At 46.3% G+C, this 14,685-nt stretch overlaps 1 protein-coding gene across 12 annotated transcripts in view; it reads left to right on the top strand.

The window, feature by feature from the left end:
• Window positions 1–14,685, top strand: part of LOC144946506 (sorbin and SH3 domain-containing protein 2-like) — a 193,591-nt gene that overhangs the window by 24,692 nt on the left and 154,214 nt on the right. The window contains exon 1 of one of the 12 annotated variants that reach the window (XM_078875443.1): window positions 13,628–13,863. The exons of the other annotated variants lie outside the window; for them this stretch is intronic. The gene's annotated coding sequence lies outside the window, so the exon portion shown is untranslated. Of the gene's footprint in view, window positions 1–13,627; window positions 13,864–14,685 lie in introns of those variants that run through there. 12 annotated transcript variants of the gene reach the window in all.

The raw sequence follows: 14,685 nt of genomic DNA, 5'->3' as shown, positions 1-14,685 counted from the left end.
GCAATATTCATTTTTGGGGGGCATTAGGAGGAGGTGCAAGAATTGAAAAAAAATCCTTGTTAGGCATTAATTTTACACTCGTGGGGTGTGATGGATTGCGATGTATAAATCACTGGTTGCATAATAATCATCCCCTTCGCGTTCTATGCTGCCCTTAATCGGCACTCATGAGCAACACTCGCCGTGAGAGTCTACAAGATAAAGCTATGGATCGGTGTCTTTGTGCGTGAGCGTTTATGTTTGTATGCATGCTAGAGGTCGACTCAGCCTTAAGTAAGTACCTGGAGCAGGCTGTCAACATCAGCACTGGAGAGACAACGGCGACGGTGGTGCTATCCACACGACTTCTGCGTGTACCATGTTCACCTTGATACGTGTTCACTAACAGACCCTATCCCAATGGTTTATATGGCTATAGAGGGGATTTTTGTATATATACATTCAACAGAATTTCTTAGGCAAGTGCCGTTAGCGACCACCTATGAAGGCCGTCACGGAACACGACGGTGTGGGTGGCCGGCACCACGCCTGGCCGCATTTCTCTCCCCAGTGGCGATGTTTACACACTGCACCAGGTACTCGCTTGAGGCTGCGTCGACCTAGGGGAGGGCCACGACCGGTTTAGATAATCATTAATGGTGTTGGCCATGAGCGGGAATTGAACTCGGGTCGCCAGGTTCGTAGCGTGGCGCGCTAACCACTGCGCCACACGCACACGTCCGTTAAGAGTCCAATGTTTATAAATTACCGCTGATACCTGAGACTTATCCTTTAGATGAGCACTCAAGCATATTTACATTGAAACGGAATAGTCCCAATAAGCCTGGCATTATCACAAGCGAGCGCATAGCTGTGCATGAGCAACGCTGCCCCAAGGGTGGAGAGCTTTACACACGGGGGTCGGTATTGTCCTGCCCTAACCCCGCGCTGATTGATAACGCGAGTGAAATCCGACACTGGTGCTATGGTCCACTGCTCTGATTGTTAGTGGATGTTTCAGAGCATAGAGATATCTTTCACTCGTAATCCCAGCTGCACCCGCGAACGCAACTGATCTTAAGCCACCTACGGTACGTGCAAAACGCCACCGATTTTGGAACCTGCCGAGCCAAATTGACCTCGTAACTCGTTGAGATGCGACAAGTTTGACCTCTGAGACTAGGTCAGATTGTGGTGGTGCGTGCCTCTCTGACCCGGTGTTTTTTGTTGGTAGAGTTGGTGGATCGGTGCGTGAGATCAGCGCATGCTTGTGATAGCCGCCTGCAGGGGAAGTCAAGGTGGCTTGTGGAAGGGACTAAACGTGCAGGTAGAAGTGCAGCCCTGCAATTGCTTGATCTCGCCGCTGTTGGCGGAACGACCTCCACTGGAGGGCGCTCTATAGAGGCCCGCTAGAGTGTTTAGGACTACTCTTGCATGCCGGACAGATGTGTCGGATATGGTGGGAATATCCACACTTTACCCCCCAACCTCGCTCGGCCTGCCGGGCGACTAACTGTGGTGCACCCATTTAACGCACGATCAGAATAAATTGAGCAGGTAAAAAAAAAAACAATTAAATATTTATTTTAAAATCATCGGGGATATATTACTTTATAGAGAAAAGCGTATCTCGAGCCTCAATGTACCTTATTGAAATTATCATTCTTGCGAGGGTTAAGTCGAGCTTAAAGTAAGGATTTGGATAAACATTGTCAAAACGTTAGCAAACAAGCATCGTAATGTACTGCCACTTCCTCTTGGGCTGAGCTGCACGCTCGCCAACATTTTTTGATAATGGACGCAAAACTTGTTTTTTTGCACTGTTTATGAAGGATTCAGCAACGCAAGCGACGGTGCCAGAGTGCGGCCACAGTCTGTGTTTACGGGTAACATTTCCTGCGAGCGTTAAAGCCTTGACGTCCAGCTTTAAAGTGCATGGATAACAGCGCACAATAGCACGCGGACATGATGGTGACAGGTTGATTGGGATAACAATCTCGTTTGTTTACGTGTGGCACGGCTCGGAGCTCAGTGAAATAACCCTTGCTGCCTTTAAATAACTTACTGGCAACTGGCTGAGCTCAGCGGTCACAGGAACTGTGTGCACTTCCAGGATCAGCAGTCCAAAGTTGTTCTGTGCGCCCACCACACTTCATAAACCTTGAGCCTCTGTGGGCTCAGACTTGTTTTACACTCCGTCTCGCACTCCCAAGTCCTCCCTGGCTGGGGGGAGGGGGGGGGCATGGTGCTCGCTCAGGAAGTGATCCTGAAAACAATTGTTATAAACAACAATTAGTGCAGCACGGGTTAAGGTTAAGGATCTCGAGGAAGAGCCTAATAATTGTTGTAGACTACAGCCATAACTGTTTTTTATTTACAAAGAAATGTGGCTTTGAAGTTAAAAAAATAAAGGAGGGATGTTATTGTCCACACATCCCATTTCCACTTTGACCCTGTGCTGCAAGCATCTAATGGGTCACAGCAATTAATAGCTGTGAGCTGTACTCAGGAATGCAAGCGAGCCCACTCGGGGCCTTGTTCCTGAGCTTTGTAGATCTATCACGGGAACCCGTGCTCAGCTGACAGGCCCCGTTCGCAAACAGAGCTAGCACGCTTGCCAGTGGTCGTGGAAATGGGGGCACGTCTTTTCCGACTACTCTGCACGTACGGCACCGCTTTCTTACGGCGCGACCGTGGACCGTAATGCTTAGCCACGGCTCGGCTCTGGCTTGGCTTCCAACTCGGGTTCGAGCCGAGCATCTGCTGCTTCCAAAGACGCACGAGCGGCTCAGCCAAGGCTTAAGTTTGGGGCTCGGCGGGTTGGTAATTCTGCGCAGAGGTGGCTTCGAGCCGGCTCACCCGTGCCAAAGCCAAACCTGAGCAGAGCCGTGACTAAGAATACGGGCTGTGGTGTTTCTCAAGAGGGAGTTAGTTAACCGGTAGACGCAATTAGGTTTACTCTTCCTGTGGCGTTCACGGACGTGGCTTTGAACTTGAGGACGTAGCTGGATGCCGAGTTGCTGCTTTCATTACTGGCACTCAAGGGACTAAAACCGCCTGGCAAATGTAGCGGCGCATTAAACTTTACAGCCCCGTGACGTAATTTAAGTGAGGCTTAGGCGGCTATCACGTTAGTGACACGCGTTATGAGATCGTCTGTGAACCCACGGTGAGTGTCTACACTCAAGGTACACTGGAATCATTCACCGTTGGGGTGGGTACGCATGCATTCCCAGTACGCCCCCAAAGGCATATGGTCCCTAGAAATCAACGGCAGGTGTTGATAAGTTCCACAAATGAGATGTGTGGACATTAACATCCCTCCACAATTGCGACGAGGAGGCTAATCATTGCCGAGGGCCGTGAATCCGTCATTTTACGTGCATTGCTTGTGACGTCACACGTAATGCACTTATTTTCGTCTTAGGACTGCGGCTTTGTGAGTATCGAAGTAGGTAAATAAATAGGAATAGCCACACTTACAGCATTACACGTGATTGCCAATGTCATTGCAGTGAGAGCGAGCGGGTAGCTTAATAGAGCAGTGAACATGCTCATGCCAGGCATGTGGTCGGAGCGTTGGACCAACATTGGCCCAATGCAGACGACTAAACTCAACATTTTTACTTATTTCACCAAGTAAGGCCCACTGAGCTATGTTAGCTCTTCTTCAGAAGCGAGTTGGCTAAAAATGAGTTTTTTTTCGATTTAAAGCTTTCGTGACTGCAGGGATTCATCTTCTTGGTTCTTTCGGTAAAGTCACGTAGAAGGGAAATAATAAAATAATAAAAATAAAACAATAAAATAATTGTCACGACGTTTCGGCCACAACGCAAGCAGCCGTCCTCAGGTGAAGCTTGCGTTGTGGCCGAAACGTCGTGAGAATTATTGTATTATGTTTTATTTTTATTATTTTATTATTTCCCTTCTACTTGACTTTACCGAAAGAACCAAGAAGATAAAAATGATAGCTCAACAAAGTGGCTGATCACGTGGAAATGTACAGCAGCCAAATACTCTGAACGCGTGACGTTGATTCTCAATGTGGAGGGGAAAACCGGAGGATCCGGAGGGCCAGGATCGATCCCACGACCTCCTGCAGACCAGGCAAAGTAGTTAACATCTCCTAGCCACTGTGGTGTTGGGAGTACACGACTCTGTACAACATGGAGCAATGTTCCACCGCACCATCAGCATGTGCTAGTGCAAAGGAAGCTGGACATGTTTCATTATTTGAGGTCTGTTTATCATTGTTTACTTTCAGCATGAAATGTATCCTGTGTGGGCAGTCAAATATATCCATATATTTGTTTATTTTGGGCACATGTGAGTAGTATCAGGGTTATAATATAACGAATCGCAGACCCCGGCCATTCGATTAATTGCCCTGATTCGTGATCACGATTCAGGATTTTAATTCAAGCTTAATAAACGTAGCGGCGACTATTGGCCAAAGGTGTCATGTAATGAACCCATTGCATTCAACATACCCACATCGTGAGCTTTGCTCTATCCACGGCTGGACGGAAGCCTCCCAAAGCCATTGCCATCTTTTAGTGGGCTCATCGTATCGGTACTTCCCAGGGTCGCAAATGTTAACAGTCATCAGGATGTACATGTAATTTTGCGGTGACGTTAAAGGTCTTGTGCTTCTAGCAATAACCTAAATTTGTCTTTTAGGACCGATTATGTTTCTTTAAATTATGTCTCTGTATTCGTCATCGGGGTGCAGAGTCAAACTTTATAACTGAGAGTCCATGAGCCATTGTGGCCCAAAAAATGTCTTGTCGATATTGCCCAGGGTGGCAAATGCTAAGGATGATTTTCTAAGTATGGCATCCCTAGATCATGGATATCTATGATAGCAAGGTCACTGTGGGAGCTTCTTATGAGGAAAGAAATACTGCTAAAGAGGGGCACCACGGCAATTTTGATAGAGAATATCGTGAGCATTCAGAAATTATTGGGAAATGAAGCATCCACGTCAAGTTGCCGTGCATTGAGGTGATTTTGTGTATAGCTCATGTCCTTGACCTCTAGACTGCTCTAGAGGAGTTGTACACCCCTAGCTGGCACTGCAACTCAGTGGCCTAAAATACAAAGTTTCGCTCCGGATGATCACTGCAAAGTATGATCTGTGTTTTGATTTAGTGTGCTGATCTCAAAGGTGCATTGAAAAATGTTGACACTCCGACTGATGCTCCTGCTGTTGTGGAGTGACTCATGCAGCCAGTTATGGCTGCAGGGTTTGGGAGTACATGTTGTTTACGTCGTTTATTGTGAAAATTCGGTCACAGTTCCTATGACCACTGTTTCATTGGTTTTATGGCTTTATTTTGGTGATTTTCGAAGAGTTTTTTGGTTTGGCCATGTTTGTTTGTTGTAGCACAGAGTTAGACTGATGGCCTTAATCTAAGTTGTCTTGTGGTTGTTGTTGTTTGACTTGCATCCCACTGGGATTTTTGCACACAGTGTTGGTGTACGGTGCTTTTTCTGCAATATTTTTTCTGTCTTTTCTTGGATTTTCTGTTTGCACATAGTCACTTTAAGATGTTTTCTTGTTCATGTTTTTGTTTTCTGTTTGTTGCGATTGCACCCGATTCAAGAGCCGAATGGCTCACAGGGCTATACCTAATAAATGAACTTGAACTTGTTGGACGTCCTCTCTGGCATGTCCCTACACGCGACGTCTGTACTGTGAGCTTACGCGCCAATGTTAGTTGGTGAATCGGTGCGTCGCTGCGCGTCTGGGACATTCAGCACGACAGAGGTGTTGTAGACGTCCTGCAGGAAAGTTTGACAACTCTACACACAAGTATAAATAGTCGATTAACGTAATAATACTTGACCCTGGTTCACATTGCAAGTGTGCATCGCCCTTTTTATATTTATAACATTAATAATAGATCGTCTGCGGTCGAATCTGTATCCATAAAATATCTGTTGACACGAAGCCTCGAGTGGAATACACAATTTGTTTACGTTTTGAGACATTGACCGCCGAGCACAACGCTCAGCCTAAGTGCGGCTCGCAACTTTGTTCACAGCGCCATGTATTTATTTATTCCATGCTTTCTTTTAACTCACTCTGACTGTTGTTGTTGTCGTTGTTGTATCCTCAAATCTTGTAACTAAATTTTTACCCACTTCCCAATGTGGTATCGACTGCAAACTTGGTATACTTTCTATCATACATTTTTGTAATATTTTTAAACATTATTTTTTTAAGTTATGTTTCAGCTTGGGTCTAATTGTCCACGGTCAACTGACGTTGGCTGTAATTGGCCATGGTCCCTTACGTTATGGAAAGCTTCGGGGCCACTTCCTGGAGTCGTGGAGTTCTGCCATTACTAGTACATTTCATAAAAGCGTGTTTTTAAACAAGTTTTTGAAAAAATATAACTTTTTTATTTCCACGCTGCCACCGCCGCCACGTGACGACTCGCACGCTCCGTGATTGCGATCCGCTGGTCGCCGGCTTCGACTAAATCTCCGGGCGTGCGCGGCAGTCGAAGCAAGGGAGTGGTGTGGTGGCGTCAAAGCCGTGGGATTCTGCAACCGATTCCGAGACAGTTTAACACGTGACCAATATCATCCATAATAAAGGGTTTTTTTTGGGATCGCGTAAATAAACCCCCCAAAAAAACCTCTATTATCGATTCCGAGAAGTCTGGCCGAAGGTGGACGACGAGTTTGGCCAAATTACCCCATGGAGTAAGGGAGCTTGTCTATAGCCGCTGGCTCCAGTGGAGGCCCCATCCGCCAGCAACGGCTGCGTCGGGTGGTGGCGGGTTTAACGACACATTTACGCGATTTGACCGAAAAAAAAAAAATCCTGGCTATTTTTTTGGTCGCGAAAGCCCCCGTGTTAAAATCCAACCAGCAGCGGAGTAAACGGTCACAGGGCTGTGCCCCCCCCCCCTCTAACTTTGCCGTCCGTCCCCTTGTAACGTGCAACTTTGTGATCTTGCTCGGGCCCCCTTGAAGCGGTTTGTTTTTTTGATTCCGAGAGAAACGCACAGTTGTTTTGCAGTGTAAAGCACTCGCGCACTCACGCACACCCTCCCAACCAGCTCCCGATCTCTCTGCGATTGGCGACATGTCTCCTGTCTGGGTAAACACCGGCAAAATGAGGGTGGCACTCAGGGGGGGTCTGCGTGGAGTGGAATGCTGGCGTGATTAGCCATTGACCGCCCCTCCACCCCTTCGACGGTATTGGCCAAGTGAGTGAGCAGAGTTTGAACCAGGATTGCCTAGTCTGCGGCACACAAACAAACAAGAAAGCCCGGGCACATATCATGTGAAGAAGTATATCTCACAATCCTAGATGAGGGGAGGACTACAAGTATGGAAATGTCTTGTCTTGAGAGGGCACGCTTCTTAAATCGCACTGCCTCTGTCCATCCAGCAGTATAAATGAGTGCAGGGCAGCCAAGTTGGATCAGCACGTTTTAAACATAGTTTTACAATTTTTGCAACTGACCAAAACCAAGATTTTTTGCTTTAACACGTAGGCTTTCGCGACCAATATTATCCGTAACTAGTAACTAATTGGCATGGTGTGTTTACGTGCCAAACCTTACTCATTGGCTGCGTCGGGTGGTAGCAGGTTTAATGACACATTTATATTTCCACGATCTAACCCGAAAAAAAACCTCTATTATGGACCGAGACTCTTCATGTCCCGGGAGCTCTTACGAAATTCCCAAAGACAGATTTCACAAAAAAAAGAGGACGTGACTGGGAAAACCAGAACAAGGCGGCAACCACTGCCGTTGTTGGACGAACGGCAGTGGTCAAGGTAATTATAAGGGAGGGCATCGGGGCCGGATCGGATACCTCTGGCCGTCATTGGCGAGTGCCGTTTCACGCGCGCTTGGAAGGTGCTGTGTCTCCGGTGTCCCGGTGTCCCTCTCCGACACTATCTGTTTACGAGGAACACGAGGAGGAGTTTATTCACCTGTTTACAAAGGAACTGGCGCACAGGTACACGCACGCGTGAACACAAGTGGCAGGTGGCTGTGCGTTCGCTGCACAGCATCTCCAAACGTGGGGGCCACTCTGGTTTGGGACAATGGGCCTTCGTCACCTGATGATGATGACGACGACGTCTTTAAAGCAAGAGAGATCTGAGGCGCATTTTTGCGTGAGATTTGCAGAGGGTTGCCACCTGCCCCAGTTTTCCCAGGGTCAGGTTCTTTTTGAGGCGGCTGTTGTCCTAGAAATGTTCAAAGTCTTTAGTCAGTTGCATAGTAGTAGTAGTAATAATGCACCACTCATGGCAATGCGTGGTCTTCCCATCTTCCGGTCCTGTGAAATAGTCGTCTTCCCATGGTATGTCTCAGGTTTATCATACCATGATTTGCATCAGTGGAAACATTTGTCAACGTGAAGCAAGTGGTTAAATTTCGATTTAAAGCTTTCGTGACTCCAGGGATTCATCTTCTTGGTTCTTTCGGTAAAGTCACGTAGAAGGGAAATAATCAAATAATAAAAATAAAACATAATAAAATCATTCTCACGACGTTTCGGCCACAACGCAAGCAGCCGTCCTCAGGTGAAGACCAGGTCTGTCGGGGAGATATTCAGACGCTGTTTCCCCGACAGACCTGGTCTTCACCTGAGGACGGCTGCTTGCGTTGTGGCCGAAACGTCGTGAGAATTATTTTATAATGTTTTATTTTAATTATTTTATTATTTCCCTTCTACGTGACTTTACCGAAAGAACCAAGAAGGTGAAGCAAGTGCACAATTAAACACACGGCACTACAGGTAGCAGGTCATGTGCTGCTGCGCTTGACGTGCTCACGACTTATCTCCTCGTTTCGAGTATTATTCAAACCGCAAGGAAAACATCACATCGGCAATCTCTTCAATTAGCATGCTGTGGCTTTGTTTGATTTGTTGCCAGGTATGATCAGTAACAACTCTTACACGTCACCACATGCTACGTGCCCACGAAGTTGATTGAAGGGCTCCTCTGCAAGGTGGTGGTGGTGGTGGTAAAGGTGCAGCCCCTGCAATTGCTTGCTCACGCGACTGCTGGCTGAAGGGCCTGCACTAAGAGGAAACTCCAGAGGGTACTTGGTCTACTCTTCCACATTGACCGGACGTGTTCGGAGATGGTTGGTGTACCCACACTTGACCCAACCACACACGACTAGCCGATCAACTTCACTGTCGTGTTTTTCCTTCTACGTGACTTTACCGAAAGAACCAAGAATATGTCGTGTACCCATTTACACTCAGAATAAGAATATATATTTATACTGGAGGAATCCGATGAGCTATAAAAAAAAATCACAGATGTCCAGTTGGGGCCGGTAAGGACGTTACAACAACAACAAAAGACGTGATAGGTAGTCAAGAGGTGTGGCGGGGGGGGCGATCCAAGACACTTGCCAATTAATTTAACTCCCGAATCTCACCGGCTGATCTCCGGATTGTAAGTCCAGGGCACTGTCCATTACACCACAACAGCTTACCTACGTATTTTACTTTTACGTGAGGTTGATTAAAGGGCTCTGGATTGCCGCTCCCTAATTAACCTTGCCTCGTCATTGTCTCGGGGCTTTTTTTATTTGCCGTAATCTGCCGCTTAAAAGTCGGTTCTTGGGTGTTTTTTTGCAGCGGGAAGAGCATGATGGGGGGGGGGGGCTTTCTGCCCCCACCGTCATTCATGATGAGGTTATTTCGTTTATTTTCAAACAAAAACATCCCTTCACGTGCTCCGGAGCAGAGCTCAAAGGGCAGAGGTCACGTAGATCCCAGCGCTCAGCTGACTTTATTATAATTATTTTCACAATGCCACTTCTCACACCTGAGTAATCCGCAGAGGTATTTACCAATAGACCCAGGTGCAACGCACTCACACATTGTACAATGCCTACCCCCTGGTAACCCTCCCCCCGCTCCCCCTGGCTTAATCTGTCTAATTATTAATTATGTCGAAACCCAGCCCAGGGTTTGCCTCTGCTGAATCAATTCTACTGAAATTATTCATGCCCCAACAAAAGGCCATGAGGTTGCTGATGGGTTTGTGTGAAATATAATTTTCGTGTGTGTATGTGGGCCAATCTTGAGACATCGTCCGCTTATCCATTTTGTTATTTCTACTGTAGTACTGTCCACATTGAATTGAAAGCGACGTGAATGATTATCTGTGAGTTAATTATTAATTCAGTAAAGCTGTTCACAAAACCATTTATATGCTATTGTTATAATGCACACATTTGGCGTGTGAATGCCCTTCGTTGTTATTTATGTATAGCTGTATACATTGGGTCTCGTTTAGTAGAGATACAAATGTATTGATTCATATCAATTCATTTATGTTTTTCAATGTGTATATATTGCATTTATGAATCGCATCCACAGCATAGGATGGAGTGGTGGCACAGTGGCTATAGCACACTCACTCCAAGATGAACCTGGCAGTCAGAGTGGTGAGTGATGACCACTCCCGTGATCCCCATTCACCAACCCGCACTGACCAGCGGGGTCAGGGAAGGTCAAACAATCCCCATGGCCGACACGGTGTCGCGAGACCTTCATCCAGCAATGGACTGACATGACTATTATTATTATAGAAATTGTATACAACTTTGTTCACAATCTGGTCATGTACAGGTGCAAGCTGGATTGTTGCATTACAGGTTGGTGCGAGGTGGCGACGACAAATCACAGCAGTAGATTTATCTTCAGTAGTGAGCGGAAGTGCAACGGTTTAGCACGCTACTCTACGAAGCCCGAGACCCGAGTTCGATGACCATTCACGGGCAACAGCAGTGACGATGATCTGATCCAATCCTGGACCTCCTGTAGGTCGGCTCAGCCTTATATAAGAGTAACTTACGTGGTGTATAAAGGCCAGCACTGCGGAGACAAAGGCGGCCGGGCGTGACGCTGGCCACCCACCCCCTCATGTTCCATAACGGCCTTCATGGGTGCTCGCTAACAGCACTTGCCCCAACAGTCTGTTGAGGCTATATGTGGGATCTTTGTTTTTTTCTTATCTTCAGCCCACGGTTAACAATGGATGAATTCCCCTGAAATGACTTTAATGCAATTTTGAGCACAAGCGATCCTTTGTGTTTGGTAAACTCGAGTGCTCAAAATTGCACCTTTTGGAGCAGAGTTGGAGGGGGGTGGGGAATTGATGAGCAATTAAGTGATGTGGGTTTAATGCTGCTCAATACGTGGACTGCGATGCCTGCTTCATAGCCCATGAGCCCATGGGGGTGTTTGTTTGTACCACTCGATGGCTCGCCATCGAACAGTGATGGTCACCGCATTGCCGAGCTTTTCAGATGCACTTCTGCGGCCGTCTGGAACGCTCTTCCATCCGACATTAAGAAGCCACTGGAGCTATGCACTTTGTAAATCTGGATTGAAAACTCGTTTCTTTAGAACTGCGTTTTGTGTTAAGTTTGTTGTCCTTTCCCCGCACCTCCGATTGGCACGGTTGGCTACGTACGTTGCGAAAGAAGTTCAGCATATGCGCACACATACTTCGGGCGGCAAATGCTTCTAGTACTCACCCATTTGCAGTATCTACCAAAAGCTTAACGTATACGCTGTCCGTTTTATAGAGGCAATTTTTGTTAAACGTATATTGCATTTATTTTCATATTCCGTAGATGTTTCATATCACATTTATTTTAACTCACGATATTCTTTATCGAACATACCATCGTGCGCTTCTTAAAAGCATGTTTTTTCTCTAAAGAAGCTACCACAGTGACCTTGCTATCACAGATGTTTATGATCTAAGAGATAAAATGCTTAAAGAAAATCATTCTGACCGTTTGCTACCCTGGGGAATAGCGATAAGACATTTTTAGGCCGCAATGGCTCATGGACTCTCAGCCTTTTAGTTTGACTTTCTACCTGATGGTGACTACAGCAGCATTATTTAAAGAAGAAAATAATTCTTAAAAGACAAATTTAGGTTATTGCTAGAGGGCTCAATTCTCAGAATCACCGCAAAGAAATGTCATGTAAATCCTGATGATTCAGGCTGAACATAATGTATATTGCAGGGTTAAACCATACTGGACATGCAAATCATTGCCTTAGAATGGTTTTGGTGAAGGGGGACACATCCTAGACTGTCAAACGGCCTTCTTATCTTATCAAACAAACAAGGAATGCACCCCAATTCTTCCATAATTGGGCAATTGAAAGTAATTTTAAAATTAGATAACAATCATGACCTACTTTAACGAGGATATTTTTTTATTTTATGAAACAAAATTAGTTGAAGGGCCGACATTGTACCTGCTCATTTTGACGTGAAAAAAATTCCGGATGAATGAGATTTTTTTTTATCTCCACGTTAAATACATTTGGTTCTCGACTGCCATCTGGGATTTTATCTCCCCTTCACACACGCAGCAGCATCAAGTCCTCTTCCACCTTCGTAAAAAACACCGAGAGAGAGGACGCATTGCGTTCCAGCGAGCCTTCTTCAGCAGGGCTCCGTTGCCTCCAAATCGCCCTCGAACTTTCAAGTCCATTTGCGGATATGTGCACGTCGAATGTTGTCTTATATTGATTATATTTGTGATCGTTATGATTTCATTTTGTTTGTGTTGTGTTGGCAGACACATATAATCTTGCCCTTTTGAGATAGAGTCAATGGTTCGTGCGATATGTCTGCTTGCAGGGCAATGAGTTGCCTGTAGAATTCAGTACAGAAAGTAAGTAGCTTACCTTTTCATGGACTTTTTTACATTGCTAGCTTACATGTCATGGTTTATCATTTACATTCCAGTATGGAAGTATAAGTCAGTTAGGTTCAGGTGCTGGATGATCGCAGGATCGTAAGAGAATCGTGACAGTTTGAAGGAGTGTGAGGGATTGCGACAGTTTGGAGAGGCCTTCAGGGAGCAGTGGATTGCTGATGGCTGAATGATGTGAATAGATGTGTTAGTATTCATAACGCACTTCAGTCATTTTGTATATTAAATATCGATTGATTTCTTGGTTTTCTAAACTGCCAGGTGATAACGATGATGTGAGGCATCTCCCTGCAAAGTTGGCAATGCGGCAACACTTACGGAAATTCCACATTTCCAAGGCAGGGTTATCTTACATTGAAAACCCATCATAACACGACTGCCATACCAAACAGAACAAACAACCTTAACTCCTGTGCCAATCGACATTAATCTCTATGTATATATCACCTACTCCATAAATAAAAATACGTAGTTACAATATGATGCCTTGCATTGCACGAACAACATTTCACTCCAGTGGGACATTCCACTTCATCAGTTTTGAAATAATCAGCAATTAGAAACTCCACTTTCCAAACAGTGGCATTGTGTAAGCACTGCTTTAATTGCGCTTTGTACCAACCTCACATAATTAGTTTAATTCTCTTCGAAATTGCCCAGGCAACCATCCCCCGTGTCGTTTATAAAATGCAAAGCAAGATGCATTCAACGCATCTAAAAGCATCCCACGCCTGCGCGCGCGTGTTCGCGTGCTGGTGCGCAAGAGGGAGTGGGGTTCAACGAGTCCTCATTATCATCGGTCATTCGAGCGAGCCGTCGTCCGTAGCAAGTCCCCTTTTTGGCAGGAGGACCCCCCACCCGCCCGCCCGCCCGCCGCCCCCTCCTGATAAGTGGCACTGCCGGGAGAGGTGGCCCTTTCAGAGACGTAACCAGATTTAACGGGGCGCCTCGCGAGGGTCCACTCCGTACAGAGTCGGGCCGCTCGTTCTCGCTCCGCCTTTCCCTCTCTCTGCGTTCTCCACCGGCTGCGGTGCCTTCACTGTTGCAGCCACCGACGACTGGCCGCTTGCGTCTGGCGAGGAGGCAAACTTTTGTTTAAATCTCCCTTGGGAGTGAAGTCAAAGGACACAGCGAGAACACGGTAGGACCAAAAAAATGTGATCTCTGCCGCTACAGCCGCCGCACGTGTTGTGCTGCGTGATTCAGCGTTGCTTGATTTACCACCAAGGCATATTCATAGGCGCGCTAACTGTGTGCAGTGAGATGTGACCTCCCCCCTAATGTGGGATACGCGATATCCATACTGCTCGAGTGGCTCCCAAGATTGTAAATTGACAGAACTCAAGTCGGGGAGCAGTTGCCTGGCGGCGTATCGGGTGTTTTTTCTTTTTTACTGCGAACAAAGCAACTTATTTAGCAATTGATGCGAAGTGCCGTGTTTGACGTTGATCTGACCAGGTTTGATTATTATCGAGTAGTAGCAGCAGCATGGCTAGTGGGAACGTTAATATGTCATGTTGTGTGGTTGGGTTGTTTTTATGTTGTTTCAGTTCACAGCTGACGAGGATTTTCAATTCTTGGGGATGCATAAACACAGATAAATATATTATGTTACTTATTTAAAATGTCACGTGGGAGCGGTGGCACAGTGGGTAGCCCACTGCCGTATGGATTCGGTGACCTGAGTTCGATTCATGGCCACAGCTGGGATCGGAGGCGAGGGATATCTGAACCGGTCCTGGCCACCTGCCTTCACTAAACCGCACTGACCAGTGTGGTGAAGTATGGTCAAATAACCCCCCAACCCCCCTGTCTTGACCAATATGGTGTAGAATGACTGTACATTATTTGTCCTCTTTGGAATGTTTTCAAAACACTGTGTGGAACTGTGACAAGCGATGTTTTTTATGTTCGTTATGCCATATTCAGGTTCATCAAACATCTACTGACCCAGTGACTATTG

The sequence above is a fragment of the Lampetra fluviatilis genome, chromosome 41 (assembly GCF_964198595.1).
Source record: "Lampetra fluviatilis chromosome 41, kcLamFluv1.1, whole genome shotgun sequence".
NCBI lineage: Eukaryota > Metazoa > Chordata > Hyperoartia > Petromyzontiformes > Petromyzontidae > Lampetra > Lampetra fluviatilis.
The sequence above is the reverse complement of the archived record's forward strand: the minus strand, read 5'-3'. Positions and strand labels throughout refer to the sequence as shown.